Source organism: Anguilla anguilla, chromosome 10, assembly GCF_013347855.1.
Source record: "Anguilla anguilla isolate fAngAng1 chromosome 10, fAngAng1.pri, whole genome shotgun sequence".
Lineage (NCBI taxonomy): Eukaryota > Metazoa > Chordata > Actinopteri > Anguilliformes > Anguillidae > Anguilla > Anguilla anguilla.
Genome location: NC_049210.1, coordinates 21,204,248 through 21,221,612, shown reverse-complemented (window position 1 = coordinate 21,221,612; position 17,365 = coordinate 21,204,248). Strand labels below are relative to the sequence as shown.

Below are 17,365 nucleotides of genomic sequence, written 5' to 3'. Positions count from 1 at the left end.
ATGAGTAGTGCTGGCTCATTTTGCAGGGCTAAAGGATATCAAAGTGTATAGTGCAAGGCGGTACAATCATAACTGAAATGGGCCAATATGTGTGCAGGTTTTTGTTTTAGCATGGCACTACAGCATCACTTTGAATTAATCATAGTCTTCAGTCAAGACCTCAGTAAGTAGAAACAGGCGATTTAACTAAATATAGCATGCTAGCTTGCTGGGATTGCTAGCCAGGCAAAAGTGCAGACAGGGTTAAACCAAACAGGTTGGTTAGCCTCTTGTCAGTAGACTATTAATTACCCAATTGACTATATTTGTTCAACTTAGACCAAATCTTCATAAATATATTTAATTCAACTTTAACTTTAGGTGACGTGGTGACATGTTGTGATGATTCAACAGACATTTGACGGGAACCAAGAATAATGTACAGTACAGAAAATCTGTGTGATAGATTTTCACCGATATAGGTAGACTATTAAACACATATAAATTTAATTAAAAATAAATTAAAGAATGTCTGTATCATATAACATGGAATTGTATTAAATTGCTTTACTTTGTGTTAACTTTTAAAGCTATTATGACTGTTAGGTGTACCCCACGCCTTGTTAGTTTTTACCCCAACCTCGGTCTTAAATGTAACATTTTCTCTCGGTATTTTCAGTCAGATTGCTAGTGAATGGTATGCTGTGGACAGTAATCATAGCCAAGGGCTGCAGGTTGTTTGTTTAAAAAAAAAAAAAAGATGAATCTATCTCTAGTAATATTTTCTGAATTTAACCATACAAAAACCATTATTTCCCCACTCTCCCCTACATTCGTAAAATGTATAATCCAAAAAGTTTGGATTACAGGGGCCACTCCCAAATGAAAATAAACAAACACATTCATTCACATGATGCAGTGTGGCTGGTAATGCAATACAAAACATGTTTCTGAGCAACAGAAAACAGACAGACATTTCTGTGAGACTGAACTGCTGCCAGAGACTGACTGACTGAACGAGAGCAAATAACTAGCTCTCTGTGTGTGCTTCCCCATTCACCCTCCCCTGTGTGCCACTCTCCAGTTTTTCCCTCTCCGGTTTTTTTTGGAAAAGCATTCTGTGAAATCCGATGAGTAGGAAAGTCATTACTGTCACAGACAAGCAAGGGACTATAAAGGGGACACCGGAGATGCAGAAATGCTATCAAACACGGTCTGTATCCCACTGCAATTTTAGGGCCGCAGTAGCCTGATGAGTCCGCTCAATGCTGTGAGAATGGTCACAGTCTGCTGGTGCATTTCAGGAGCGGGCTGGCCATTAGCGCTCAATGCTATTCTCTGTTTCTTTCCCTCCCTTAAAGAGTAATGGGCCTCAGAAGTCGTGTCGTCATTCCCTTCAGGTTCATTAGCATTTTTTGATTAAAAAAATAGACTGCCTATGGGAGATATGAATGTCATTTTCCTAATTCCATCATATATATATATATATATATATATATATAAATACCTATTTGTATTTCTATATGAAAAGGCATGCAAATACATATTTGAAGTATTTCCAAATACATTTACACGTGAAATACTTCCTATTTGATTTATTTAAATTCTTTTAATGGAAACCAAATACATTACATTACATTACAGGCATTTAGCAGACGCTCTTATCCAGAGCGACTTACACAACTTTTACACAGCATTTTTACATTGTCTCCATTTATACAGCTGGATATATACTGAAGCAATGCAGGTAGCGGGGCATGTCGAAGTGTCCTTGAGCAAGACACCTAACCCCTAACTGCTCTGGCGAATGAGAGGCATCAATTGTAAAGCGCTTTGGATAAAAGTGCTATATAAATGCAGTCCATTTACCATTTATATCTTTTCATGAGGGGATGGCAAACTCTTCTTTAAAAGCTTGCCAGTTTATTTGTACCCATGCAATCTTTTTAAAGTTAGTGGCCTTTTACTGTATTTTTTTTCTGTTGTCAGAGAATTCGGCAGCCATATGTACAGTTCCATCTTTTACATTTTGTAAAGTTAGACACTAATAAAATAAAATTCAGCCATGTATATTCACTACCAATTAACAATGAAAATCAGTACAATTGAACTGGGGCCGTCAGCAGTCACCTGATGTGTTCTCATCAAAATACCGTCATCTAATCAGACAAAATGCTCAACTTTCAGAGCTGATAGGTTCTCGCATATCCAGTGTGATTTGTAAATGCAGAATTTCAAATAATTTCTAAAAAAGTATTTAAAAGTAATTAAAATAATTTCAATATTTGACCTAGGTCTGGGAATACCTAGGAATACAATATTAATTAATAGGGGTGGAGGGAGATGCCACTATTTGTATTTGTATCTGTATTTGTTCAACCAACAAAATTATTTGTATTTGTATTCAGATTAAAACCGAAGGTGGGTGTGGTGTAAACTGGAAATGGGTTTAGTTTAACCCTGAAGCTGTATAAAATGTCAAAAATCCATGATGTTTACCATTATAATCACTGGCACTGCTATTGTTCGAATATAAAAGTATTAAAGTCGTCTTTTTACAATAACATCAATAATAATATAGTTTAACAACAAGTAATTTGCTTTTTAAAGCTGTATTTAAGAAACAATTACCTAATTATGTAGAAAAAACAGTCAAATCAAATTTCAAACATAGACAAAATGTTTTTAAATAAATGAAAAACAATTACTCATTCTTACTTGGAACTGCATGAACCCCATCACCACCTCTACCTGAGGAACACTTAAATCAATTATAAACTGTATATTATAAAAATGCTTTTATAATTCAAAAATAGTTCCTCATCTTCATTATGAACTACTGAATGTTATGAACTCCTAATGAAATAAAAAACTACAGAATGGGAGGCTAACATGTTTTGTCGTTTTTTATTTGTTAATACTTGTTGACCGCTTTACCTGTATGTTTGATTTGCATAAGCTTGGATAAATTAAATAAAGCATCGAAAAGTCACCCTGGGTGGAATACTTCAGCTATTGTGCTCTTCCTCAAATTTCCCCAAATTGTATTTTTTTATGAAAACAAGCTCCTGCACATGAGCTGGCAGCAGCGTCAGATGTATCCAGCATTACAGCATCGATTTCTGCACCAGTGACGACCTAATTTGATAAAGATTTTGAAATCATATATTGCAAAACTACTTTCTTGACATAAAGGACACAATCAATTTGAGGAGCTAAACCTGCTATGGAACCTCTCAGTAGATGAGTCTGAAATAAAAATATGAAATGTCTCAACATTTGTATTTATATATTATAGTGGTTTTGTTATATACAGTAGGCTAAGGGAAAATGTATCAATGCATATTGCAGGAACACTGAGAAAAGCATTGAAATGTGCATCACAAAACACAAAATGGAAATGGAACGGAAAGTAGTTAAAGAAATACAGTGCAATATTTGTTTAATAGTAATTTCTTCGGCCATAACAAATTCAGCACATTTCTCCCTCCCTTCGCCTTGGAGTGTGCTTTTACATAGCCTACGCCCCGTCATTCTCCTAATCAATTCCACATAAAATGCTCAGGTTTGGTGGCTTGCTGGGACTGCATGCATACAAATCGGTAACATGTCAGTGGCGTTATCTACGCTGAGTTTTAAGCCTATAATTTTGATAACTACAGCGTCCACAATTATTCATTCCCACCCTAAAAGCTTTATCAACTTCATCACATGATTCCAGTTAATGAATTTTGTGTTATTATATCTGATCTGATGAAAATCATGTTTTCCAAGTTAAAAATGCTAAGTTACTCACACATACAAAGCACTGACTTTAAGTCATTCATGTAAACTGGATGAACATGCTTCCATAAGCAAATACACTACCTAGTGAGCTACGAGCCACAAAGTTTTGTTCTTTTAAACATGTGCACTTGTATATATGTCCATTTTGTGTGTGTATACAATGCTGATGCACCTAAATGTGTCATGGTTCTGTGTTTCTGTCTCTGTTTTTCCTTGTTGGGCCGCCAGATGGCAGCACTTCTGTTTTGTGTCCTGCTCGTTCCCGTTAATTGTATTATTGCTTTCAATTATTTTATTATTGTTTCTGATTGTGTCTCGTTGTTCCCACCCTGTCCTGGTTTGATTGTTAATGGTGCCCTGTTGTGTCTTTTTGGTTTTTAGTCTATTTAAGTTCTTTGTCCCCTTGACTCCTTGTGTTTGTTTCCGACTTGTGCTTGTTCCTGACCTGTATGTATCTTCTCGCATTTCTTTTATGTGTTTGCCTGTGTGTTCCACATGCCTGTATCCTGCCTGCCTGTGTTCTGTTCTGTGTTTTTTGTTCTTAAGAATTTTTTGAGTTTGTTGTTTTGCCCTTCGTGGCCTTACCTGTTCCCTGTTTGTGTTTGCCTTTTTTTGTTGTAGTAAAGTCCTTGTTTGTATCTATCCTTTTGAGTTTCGTGTGTTTTTTTCACTCTGCACCTGGGTCCTAACCCCCCTGAACCGTGACAAAATGTCTAATGGGGAGATTTATTCTTTGTGATGATGTAATCAGGTGGGAAGAAGATGCTGTCCCACCAAGCCATTCCTGCCATCCCAATGTGTTAAGTTAGTTTTGATTGGGAAGTATCAAAGCACTGTTCATTCAGTTGCTGAACAGAGTAAGACCGCAACATGTTCACACCTGGGTAAAAACACCTGTTGTCTGTTGCCGAGAGGCTGTGAATAAAATGGCATGAACAGCCTGTAACTCATTACTCCCTGGCAGTCTGTCCATTTCCTTACTATATGCAATTAAATGGATTCTACTGCAGTTAATTTAGCCTGTCTAAGGTTGCATGTAATCTTGAAAGTAGAGCCTGACCGATGCCAGATTTTTGGGTGTGATGCCGATCCCGATTTTGGAGAGTCCTAGCCCACCGATTACCGATGTTTTGACCGATATTTTGTCAAAAAGTGCAACATTTTCAAATCAATTTGAAAAACTTAATTTATTGAAGTTTCTATATTTAAGAACATTTAACTTATAAGCAAACAAATAAAAATAAAAATAAACACTCAAAACGTTTTGGATAAAAAAATGTAAAAGATGATATTAAATTAAATATATATATTAACACCATCTTTAAGTGAGTAAAATCAAAATAACTCCACACCTTGCTTTTACTCTTTTCTTTTCCAGCCATATATAAAAAATTAATTTAAAAAAATCAGTTTTCCAGTTTCAATGTATTTTTATGAATATTATTATTGTTGTTATTAATTTGTTATTATTTCTTAGTATCTATTCTCAGTAAATTTATTATTTTCTTATTTTATTCCTACTACATGATCTCAAAGAGTAGGCCTAAGACTTTATCTAGGGAGCTTCCCTGTCCGTAAGAATTCGGTGGTGAAAATAACTACAATGCGCTCCGACGCGTGACTAGATGACACACTCGCTCGCAATAACGCATTAGCTATTGACACAGCCTCATTATTTCTTATTATATATTCTCAGTAAGTTAAATGAATTCTATTTTCTTATTTTATTTCTACTACATGATCTCAAAGAGTAAGACATTATCTAGCGGAGCTAATGAGTGAATCAAGTGTAACGTTAGATTAAATTAAATTGACTGGATGAAATACGTGAAAAAAACTACAATGCGCTTTCGTGCAGGTTACCCGCGCTGTTGGTTGATTCACTTCTCCAACAGCAATCCTTCTCTCATGTTATCACAACAAAGCAAGATAACATGGTTTAAAATTATCCACGTTAGAATTGTTTTATCGGCGTTTTTACTGTCTGGTTAGCTTGTTACGATGACGCGTGACTAGATGACACACTCGCTTGCAATAACGCGTTGGCTATTGACACAGCATCATATTGTAACTAATATCATTATCTCAGATATAAAAAAAAATGTTTGATGCATTCAATCACCATTTTATTTTGGCTGGTTATTTATTTGAGAATACAGCGATGTCCTCTGGAAGTGTAGATCCTACGCTGCTTATGTGCTCACTGCCACTTCATAAAGGCTTGCTAGCCAGCTAGCTTGCTAAAGTGAACCAAATATGTTAGCTAGCTCGCTCACTTGATAATGAGGATTGATAAACATAGTGGTTGTATAAACACATTTACAGTTTTTCTCAATTGTTTAAACACGTTTTCTGAAACTATAGCTCAGTTTCTCAAAACTCTACACACAAAGCACAGCAACAGTTAATCTTTTGCCAAAACTACACAAATCTCTTGCAAAATGCATTCATGCATTCAAAACCATGTTCTCTCTTCTCAAAACTGACTTTTTCCATCAAAATGATTCACACAGGCCTCATATGAATTGGTCTTATTGAGCATTGATTTCACACTGGTGCGATAAATTTAAAAACACAACCATCAAAATACTGTATATATGTTTTGGCATCATGAGGTCATGTTACATATTCAAGTTATAAAATTATGTAAAAATTGCTTATCTTTTCTCTTTTTTTGAAGTTTTAGTTTTCCTTTTGAGGGGTCTCAAAATAGGCTGCAATTTTACAGTAAATATAAAGACTGTTGCCATGATACAATACAGTAAAGATATCATCATACAAATAGTGCATTTGCTAGGTAAACCTAATTCTAAATCAGTACAGTACAGCAAAGTGTGTGAACGGTTATCACTTTGAGTGTTGTTGTTATTGTGTATGATACAATGCACATTTACTGTATTGTCCTGCCAATGAGGTCCAGTTGGGCTGCACTCACAACTCAGTTTCCATCATGAGTCATACTGAAAATTGTTAGAAGTGTCAGGGTTCTGTGTCTTCCCCGTTATTCCTGGTTGGGCCGCCAGATGGCGGCACATCTGCTTTGTGTCCTGTTAGTTGTTTTATTGTTTTCAATTATCCCATTATTAGTTGCTTATTGTCTCGTGTTCCCTTCCCTCTCTGTGGCCTGATTGTTCATTGTGCCCTCCTGTGTCTTGTCTACGTCGTGTCTATTTAAGTCTCCCTTTTCCCTGACTCAGGTGCTGGATCCTTGCCTTATGCTTGCTTCTTGCCCTATGTCTGCTCCTTGCCTGTTGCCTGTTGCCTGTTGCCTGTTGCCTGTTGCCTGTTGCCTGTTGCCTGTTGCCTGTTGCCTGTTGCCTGCTTGCCCGTTAGTTAGTTTGTTTTGTTCTCAACGTGTTTGTGGACTTTTGTATTTTCTTGTTTCCCGTGTTTTTTGAGGTTTTTTCTTTGTGTTTGTAATATCTGCCCTGCGAGGCTTTCTGTTCCCTTTGTTCCCCATTATTTTCAGTAAAGTCTTTGTTCTCCCTACTTTTGGAGTTTTGAGTTTTTCCCTGCACTCTGCGCTTGGGTCCATTCCCGCACCCACCCTGACAAGAAGTGTTTTTTCATTTTCCTTTTCAGTGCAATTGAGTTTTGCCAAAATATATAACATTTGTGTCTTCGAGAACATGCTTAGACTGTGTCAGTCTGGACAATGGATGTAATGATCTGTTGTCATATATGAAATCAATGAACAAATTCAAAAAGGTAACAAAGCAAATCTTTATTTGTTACTGTAAAATAAATCTTTGTTCAGCAGACTGCAAAAATAAAAATCGTAGTTTGTAGGCCTGCTGTAAAAAAAACAAAAACAAATACGTGATCAACCAAAGTTGCACGTATTTCATTTGAAATGTTAGCTCATCTCCCTCTTCCTCATCCACCTCGTACACGTACACGTACACCACCTCCTCCTCTTCTTCTTCTTCCTCCTCTACCTCTACCTCTACCTTGCTGTGCTGCGTGTTGCTCCATTGTTTTCCAACACAATAGAAGTCACCTGAGGTCTCTTTTATGCTCTGACAGATAATTGAAAAGTTTAGCGAATTGAGTTTGAGCAGGTGTGGCATGAGTGAGACCAATTGGTACTTAAAGTTTGGCATTTGAAGGCCAGTGTTTTCCATGTGAACAAACAAGGCTTGATTATCAAAATTGTGCTAAATAATGAGATTTTGTGTGTAGAGTTGTGCAAAAATGTGATTTAGAATTGCTATTTGAGTGAAAACAAAGGAATTGTGCTTAGAGTATTGTGGAAATAGTCTTTGTTGTTGACATGAGCTTCAAGTTTTCACCATCGTGTGCATAGTTCCAGTTTTAGTGTGTAAACATTTGAGAGAAACTGTAATTAAAAACTTTCACTAAATATACATACCTTTATTGTGGCAATCGAATCTGTGACAAGTCTTGCAGTGGAGAAAATTGGATGAGGCACGAGTGACAAATGTCTTATTACAGAAGTAGCGCGTCAGCTGCTGCAGTTCACACTTGTATTAGAGCTCCCTCTACTGGATAATTCTAGTAAATAGCAATTACAACGTTCGAACAGACAAGTACAGATAAATAATCAATGTTTTTTTTGTTTATTATACTTATTTAAAAATCGGGACACATCGGCTGCATAACTGCCGATCCCGATGTAGTCAAAAAAGTCAAATAATGGCCGATATATCGGCCAAACCGATATATCGGTCAGGCTCTACTTGAAAGCGGTCAAAACTTTAAAAACTTGAAATGCAGTATCATTCACAATGATGTACTGATAGATTCATGAACAATTTGAATCGTTTCACAGCTTTTTATTTTTTGTGTGATTTATAGGCAGCTTAAGTGGATTGAAAAAACACCCATCTGTGAATTATGCATTAAACATGGTCTCTCAAAATTCCTCCTGTCATGGGGGGTGTAATAAAATTTCAGGATAAAAAAAGTTTTTAAAAAGCTGACTTTAAAACTTTAAATTTACAATTAAAATCTTGAATTGAGTGAACTATACAGGTTTAATATCGCTGAATTTGTTTTCTTTGTCTCATTATGTTTTGGAATAGCAAGAAAAAATTTTCATTTTCATTTCATTCATAGGGCCTAAAATTTCATGTGTGGGCTCATGAGAATGCTAAAAACCAGGCTCTCAAGGAAAGACGCCAAATGGAATACTTGAAAAGCTCACACATGAGAATAACCATAACCATCCCGGTTGTGTAAACAGTGGTGAACATGTTACGACAAGTAGAGGAAGCATTAATCAAACCTGCTGGAGAACTGGAGTACTGCAGATCACCTTTTGAGCTCTGCCCAGACACTGTAATTCTAGAGATAGAACTCATTGTGGGGGGAATCTTAAAGGGCTGCATTCTCCCCTTTGGTGCATCAGCTTTATGCTGTCTCTTGTGATCTCTGTTTTGTCCTATCATTTATGTTACTTTTAAGTTAAAAGTATATCATATTTTAGTGAGAGCGTGGCTCCATCATGTCTAAGACGAACCAAAGGTGGCAAATGATCGTTCCTTGACCTTAAAACCAGGTCTTTTCTTCTGGTGGAGAAAGCAACTGGGTCTCTCCTTGTGAGAGCAAATCCTTTGCTGCACAGATTTTTCACTAAAAGGCTTGCTGTTGAAAGTCTGTTGGAAATTTGATTTGAGAATGCACAGAGCATGCTCAGTAATAATGGCAAACACTGTGTTTAATTAGCTAATAAACAGTCAATCTCAGATGAACAGAGCAATCCTAATTCCCGATTGATACTGTCCATGCTGTAACTGAGAGCCAGCCTTCACCAGAGGATAATAAGCCTAAGACTGAAGAAGCATCAAACTGCTCCTCAATTAGAGACCCTGTGCAATCAAAATTATAATAGTTCACAAATGATACATACATAACTAACCAAATGCTGTAATACCAAGCCTATATATTTATTCAGTTGAGATTTTAAAGGAGTATTTATCTTGTAAGCAATAAAGTTATACTGCCTGCTACAAGAGGATTTAGTACTGGTCCCATAGATACCATTTTATTGCCCAACTTGAACAAAACAGAGAAGAACATTCTGTGTAATTATCCAGCTCTTGTATTAAGTAAAGACAAACTGCACATCAAAAGGAAATGTGAAGTGTACATAATAAACCTGTGGCTTATTTAAAAATTTAAATGCAAGAAAATAAGTGATTGCATAGGGTACATAGCAGAATCCTTCTCTTCCATAGCAGAGCTGTTGCAACACACATTGACTGGTCTGTGTGTCAGCACAGTACCACCTGCTGGGTGATTTTCCCGTAAGTTACAAAGCTGAGGTTTATTTGATCTTTTTTTAATCTTTTTTTTTCAGGAAATCTAGCAGTTGATACATGCATCATTTGTAATGACAAATTGTTTCACCCAGTCGCAAAAACAGAAAACTCCTTAAACTAGGTATATACAGGTAAATACACACATCTGCACATAAGCATTATCCAACTGCATTTCATTATGATTTTCTCTCCAGATAATTCCCTCCCATAAATGCAGTGCACTCCATAGCAAGTGTGATGCTCTAGAGGGTGAAGACTTTATTGTTGTGCAGTGCACTATAGTGGTTTCAATGGTGCACCTATTGGCTGCTTCGGCAAGCCCACTCTTGCTATCTTCTTTTTTTTTTATTATCTACACTTTCTGCCCAATTTTTCTAGCTCTAACTAGTCCTACAGTTTTTGCACTACATTCAAACTTTTTACACCAAAATGACCAGTTAGTTCCATACATTGTTGCTTATTATTCTTGTTGCTTGTTATTCAGATTTTTGAAATATTCAAAACTTTTTGAAATATTCAACTTTTTGTGAGCAATTTCTGTGGTCACTCCATAGAGGGTCACTCATGGATGTTTAGTGAAATGCTTTAGTAGGACGCATGCGCAGGCGGTCACTCACTCACGGAAGTTTAGTAGGATGCATGCGCAGGTAGTCACTCACTCACTCATGGACGCTTAGTAGGACGCACTTCCAACAGCACAAGATTTTTAAGCACAGCTTTATCGCCTAACATTACTTTAGCTAACCCTAACATGTTAGCGTTTCGCCTACTATAGTCAACCTAGTTAGCACGTACGGATGCTATCCTGCATGCATGAGTAGGAGCTACGGACACACAGCTACAGCCCGCGTACGGATGCTATCCTGCACGCATGAGTCGGAGCTAATGACACACAGCTACAACCACCGATACAGATGTATGGACACACGGACGCTACACCCACCGATACAGATGTATGGGCACACGGAGGACAACAAATAATGTTACAGAGGTGAGGACATGCCATAGCTAGCTAGCTATATAGTTAGCCAAGCACTACTCATGACACTTTTAGAATATGACTAATCCCTGGAACATGATCGCTACTTGCTGATCCCCGGCTGTATATGTAACACTACGGTGCGCCCTGGGTCTGGACAGTTTCGTGCTTCTTCTGAGCTATGCGCCCTCATTGAAATGCATTGAGGCTTGAGGACAGTGCCAGTTGGAATTTGAAGCAAGCCCACACATTTCCTTCAGGAATTGTAACCTGCAGTCTCAAAGGACTGCTTCCCCAATTCTGCCTGAAATGTCCCATGAGTGTCCAACTGGTGGCCACTTCTGATTCCTGCTTTATACCAGCTTTTCATTTTGTTAGATCTTTCCTCACAGTGGTTTTTTTATTTCAATTGTGCCACCTGTCAATTCTGTATAGATACTGCTCTTTATATTGCCTTACACATACTCAGGTATCAGTTATCCATAGCCATGAACGTCAAGTCTACACAGTAAGCATAGGCTAAGTCAGTAGAGCAATTTGTATACAGGCATATGCAATAGGTTTCCAAGAATACATGTATCTATGAAAAAAAAACAGTACAACAAGAAGTGTTAAAACCAAACCTATTTTCAGCATAATTCAAATATTTTGTTGGCATATACAATAGTATACCAAACTTTTGTGCTGGTAAAGAAGGTTGAGGGGGATGAGATGCAGGTTGAAGAGGTGGGGAGTAGGTCTGCATTAATGGCAAGCATCTCCACTGTCCTGACCACCATAGGCTTTCATTCCTCCTCCTCTTCCTCCTACTCTGATTTAGCATTTGTAGCTGATTGGCACCCTATGTTGAACTTCATAATTTGCTTTTCTTGGCTTCAACTTTATAACTGCTGGTCCTACAAACTGTGTGCCAAGTAAATTTTTCAGGAGACAAATTTATATTTCTATGAGGTACGAAAAGAGACAAAGCAGGATTGCTCTTAAAAAGTCCAGCTGTTATTATCTTGGGATTTGTGTGCAAGGGTATGGATGATGACAAATTTGGGCTGCGTCCGCAGTCCAGAAAGGAAGGGATTTCAGGGTTTTTTGCACATCTGATCACTGATGCACAAGTTTGTTGCCATTCCATATGCTGCTTTTCAAAATTCAAAATGGCAGCCAAAAATTACAAACAAACGTAATGGGTCCTGGAGACAAAAATGTCAAGCATGATGAGATACACCGAGTTTGACGATTCTAGGATGAACAGGATGCCAGGACTGAGGGTTTGACTTTGGGACCTTTTTGACCTTTGGCCACTTAAAGGCCAACTCATGCCATTTCTTTTGTCCAGTTTATTCATGGCCTGTAGTATCTGTGTGCCAAAATGGAAAAAGTTACCAATACCTAACCCTAACCCTAAACCTAAGTTATTGCAACAAATACAGGATATTATTATTATTATTATTATTATTATTATTATTATTATTATTAGTTCAGCAAATACAATAGGTCACCCATGCTTTGAGTGGAAACCCTAATTATTTAGCCCCACCATCAACCCAAAACAGAGGGCAGGCCATTGACCAGGATGTGGTGGCTAAGTTTGATAAACTCCCACACTATAGTTTATCAAATTTATTTCTCTAGGTTTTTGCATTGTTTCATTTCTTTTTGTTTTATTTGGAAAAGTATCAATCAACACAAACATTACTATATCAACATCAACACTATTATAATGTGTGTGTGTGTGTGTGTGTGTGTGTGTGTGTGTGTGTGAGAGAGAGGAAAAGAAAGTGAAAGAAAAAAAGGAAAAAGAGAGAGTCTGAGAAGAGAGTTACAGATCCTTTTATATTCATACCATGTGTCTGCACATTCACATGCTCATGGCAATTCAAATGGATAGCAAGCAGAAAATGAGAATAAAATCATCTCTCTCCTCCACTTCAATCCACCTCTTCTTGTAATGCAAATCCCGCCAGAAGCGGTGCCGTGAATTTACATGTGAATTCCCAGGACAGGAAGAAACTTACATTTGAGAAAGCAATCAAAACAAAACAAAAGGCAGACAGCTGTGAGGGGAGCAGAGCTGAGCAGAGGAAATTAGCAGTGAAACATGGTCTTTTCTCACTGGCCTCGTCCAATCCGGCCTCCCGGGGCACGACCTTTCATATTTGAACTTGAGTTTCACCGTGACGTGAGAAGAAAACAGAGCTCTGCAGATTTCCTTCAACTCTACTTGACATGATATTCTGCAACTGCATTCTGACTTTAGGTCACTAACTTTGATGCAAGTCATAAAATACTGTGATGGTGAGAGAAAAAGCATGCATTTAGTCTAAGTGTAAAACAATAGTAAGTAGGCAAAGATTGATAAAATGTATCTCACTGTGGTAATTTTACTTTCACCAAGATGATAAAGTGAAATTCTATGGGATTCAGAAATATAATACAATTTGATCCTGGTAAGGTAGAGATGAGTGGCAGACCAGTGTGTGTGTGAGTGTATGCATGTGTGTTTGTGTGTACGTACTGTAGGGTGTGTACAGTATGTACATGTGCATAAGCATGTGTGTATATGTGCGTAACCACATGAGTGTACACTTACATGTGTCCTTGTACGGATGTGTGTGTGTCTATCAAGTGTGTGGGATTATATGAGCGTGTACATAAGCATTTGCACATGTGCCCATCAGTGTTTGTGCACGCTGTGTGTGAGAATATGTGTGTGTGTATGGCTGTCTGTGTGTGGGACACACACCTGTCAGACAGGGTGACATCACAACAAGGTTCACTGAAGCCTGATATTCACCAAGACCCTGACCTTCTAGCAATGAGAATAGAAAGTAATGGACTTCTCCAAGTTTCCGGAAGAATTCCCAGCCCGAGGCTGCTGGGATATCCTGTAAATGCATTTTCTCAACGCTTGGGTGGGTATCGCATCTGGATAGTGCCAGCGCTGACCGTGGTCTGCCAGTTGAGCTACGCATGAAGTATCTCATATTTGTGGGAGCCTGACTTGTTGACCGTGGCAGGAAAAGAAGCACCGTGCTTCAGAGGAGGGTGCGTGTGCACCTTCAGCCCTAACGTAGGTTTTCATTGCTGTTACGCCATGAGCATGATTGGGCATTGCAAAGTGGGAGAGAAAGGTTAAAGAAATAAGAGGATCCCTAGCTTGCAACAATGTGTTTTGTGACCGATCTCTAAACAGGATGTTTTACACAGAGGATGGAGACTATGTGTGTATTTGGATCAAAGTTTTATGCTTTTCTTCCTGACGTTCCCTTCATCAAAAGGGGAATTCCCAAAATGACAGGATGAATTATGGCAGCCACATCAAGTGTCATTCAGTTCCAATTCATGAAAGAGTAGGAAGCAATTACATTCAGTTGGTGTGTCCCAATACTCAAAAAATGTATCCTACTTTCCTCCACTACCACTCTCCTCCATGCCCCAAAAACTGATCTTTGTGTCCTCCCTCCCTCCAGTGTCCCAGTGCATGCTCCATGCCTCCTCTGGCAGAGCATGCATTGATGTATGCTATCGCAGAAGTCTTGTCACATTTCTATATGACATCATCATGCCCATGCCCACAGGGACTAAAAGATCATCCTACAGAATGTGTCACAGTCCAAATTTGAGACAGCAGAGATGGCAGGTAAGTTGCACTGTCCCCAATTATGCAAGATAATTAGCCAAATTTGTGAGTGATTCAGTAGGTACCACACATAGCATCCTACCAGAAAACTAGATAGACTACAATGGATAACAAAATGTCAGTTCGTTTTTGAAGCTTATATCCTTCACACAAATTTGGTCATTTAAGACAGGCAAGCAGGCTTATTTATTTGCTTGTACATGAATGTTAGATAAACGAACATGACTCTAAACATAAATAAGCCAGGCAGCTATAATTATTTCAGTGTGTAAATGTGCATGAATTAATATATTCATCCAACCATCTTCAACATACGTATTTATAAACATCAAATTTGATTTCAGATGTTACAGCGAGAAATAATTGTTTTTCAGTGTGAACACTGAACATTGAGGAACAATAACACATAATATGAAGTGGCATCTGTTTCACTAATCTATGGAAATATTTCTGAATTAGTCTATGTGAGATGGAATGAACTGGCAATGCAGGCTGTCACGGTACAGCTAGGTGAATTAGCGTTCTGTATGTTCAGACATGGGGCACATTGGAGTTCTGGAATTATAGTAAATTGTTATATTCAGCAAACTTATTCTGGGTAAATAAAGGCTAAATAAAAAAATAAATAAAATAAATAAATTAAATAAAATATTGATTGATTTCTAGACACAAACCGCAATGTCAGGTTCATGTATATCGGCTACTGTAGCAGTTACTTTTACTTGAAACTTACATTATGCAGCTTTAAATGAACTGACCACATGTAAAATCTGTGATTAGCTATGGGACTATTGTGGGCTCGGAAAAATCTAACGCTTAGGATAGGGCAATTTCATCAATAGTTGCCATCACTTTTGATGGCAAAGAAGCAGATAAGCTGTCTCAATTTTCTTCATGCATCCTTGTTCTCCTTTCCTCCACAACCCTCCACCCCTCCTTTCCTCCAAATACTTCTGGGTAGGAGAAGTGGTAGTGGGTAAATGGAGGAAAGGAGGTGAGGAGTGAATAGTACGGGGACACACCCCATCTCTGCCTCCTTTTTCCTCTCTCCTGCCAAGGGTAAAAAATGCAAGCTTCCAGCAAGAAGGGAATCCACAATGCAATGCTCCACATGAAGAAGAGAGGATAGGGCTATTCTGTTCCATTTTGGTTTCCTTCCTGGGAGAGATTTCATCACAAGATAGCTCACTTGAGGAAAAAGAGCAAGCAAAGAGAATGTGTTTAAGTGGGTCTAAATTTAACCTATATTAATCTAAATAGCAAATGATGTGGCCTTGACAAACACAAACAAACAAACTGACAAACACAGTTTGTTACACCTTAATTTATGCGTTACACCAGAAAACCCCCTAAAAACCACACCTTTTTATTCAGCTTCATATATGCTGGCCGCCGCTGGAAATGCATTAATGACTTCACAGCAGGGAAAACATGGCAAAGACTCACAGCAGTAATCAGACTCGAACATGCAGACACTCACTTTAATCCACTCAAACAAGGCAGTGTTCCTGCTCCCTATCGCAACGCCTACACATAGAGCGCCAATGACTCAACGCACACACACCTTCTTTCATTTCAGTTTTCCTGTTCTGCACTGAAGTTCACCACCTGCTAATCGCCGCCTGCCGTCCTCTGAGCTGCACGTACAGCGGCAGCCTGGGTTTCAGTATCTCAGCCCGAACTGGAGCCAGCGCTGGCCAAGAAGAGGCTTGGAATCGCTGTGGCCTCATTGCAATGTGAGAGGATAGACCTCGGCTTTCCATCTGCAGGCTAAATCACAATTATCTCACTGTCTGACCAGTAACAGGAGAAAGAAGCAAGAATATACAAAAGCCTTAGCAGTGCAAGGAGTGGCGTGCAGGGAGGTGACTTTAGGGGGACGGGGGCTGTATGAAAGAAAGAACATTACCCACACTAACAAAAATCATACCTGTTAAATTTAAATCTAAATCTGTACAGTAACTTTACATTTCAACACATGGAGCAGGTAGAGCACAACAGTTTGGGTCATAGGGTCAAGGTTCTAATGTCAGGTCAGGCATTACCACTGTAACCCTTGACTGAGGTGTAGGGTTGAGGTCAATTACAGCTTTCAATGAATGACTTCTTGAATCGAGTCTGAAATGAACACAACTCTGCTGAAGGTGCTTCAGGTGGCAGCAGGATGTGGGCTCCACTCTGCATACGGTATCAAACGTTACACTGTCACCACTCACCGCAGAGAAGAGCTACGGCTGAGCAAATGAATAGCAAGATAGAGAAAGCACAGCGCTAACATTCTCTGACTGTGTGAAAGACAAGCTCTGGCACCCAGGCACGCACGATACTCTCCCACTGCAAGTGCTGGGAGAAGGTTCCTTCCTGTGTGGGCATGATAGGGAATGCACATCACACGCACCACTGTCTCCCTAATTTGGCCACCTCAATGGGAGCTGGCCACACATCTGCAGAAGATGAAGCACACCCACACTGGCAAAGCCAAATAAGAAAACACAGTCAACAAAATCGAACCTCATTAGACAGGAAATGCCAAGATCATTCCCACTGGACAGACAAACCCCAAACACACAGCAAGTTGCCAGTGGTTCTTCCTTTTGCTTGCAGAAAGGTCACAGTTATTGTCAGAGCCAAACCCACATTGTGCTAGCATGGTTAATGGGAACCTATAAGGTCTGATATTACAGTATCTTTTTTTTTTTT

The 17,365-nt window shown here is 38.7% G+C and overlaps 1 protein-coding gene across 1 annotated transcript in view; it reads right to left on the bottom strand.

The window, feature by feature from the left end:
- The window catches only part of ak5l (adenylate kinase 5, like), a 69,034-nt gene that overhangs the window by 21,895 nt on the left and 29,774 nt on the right, over window positions 1–17,365 (bottom strand). The window lies entirely within an intron of this gene.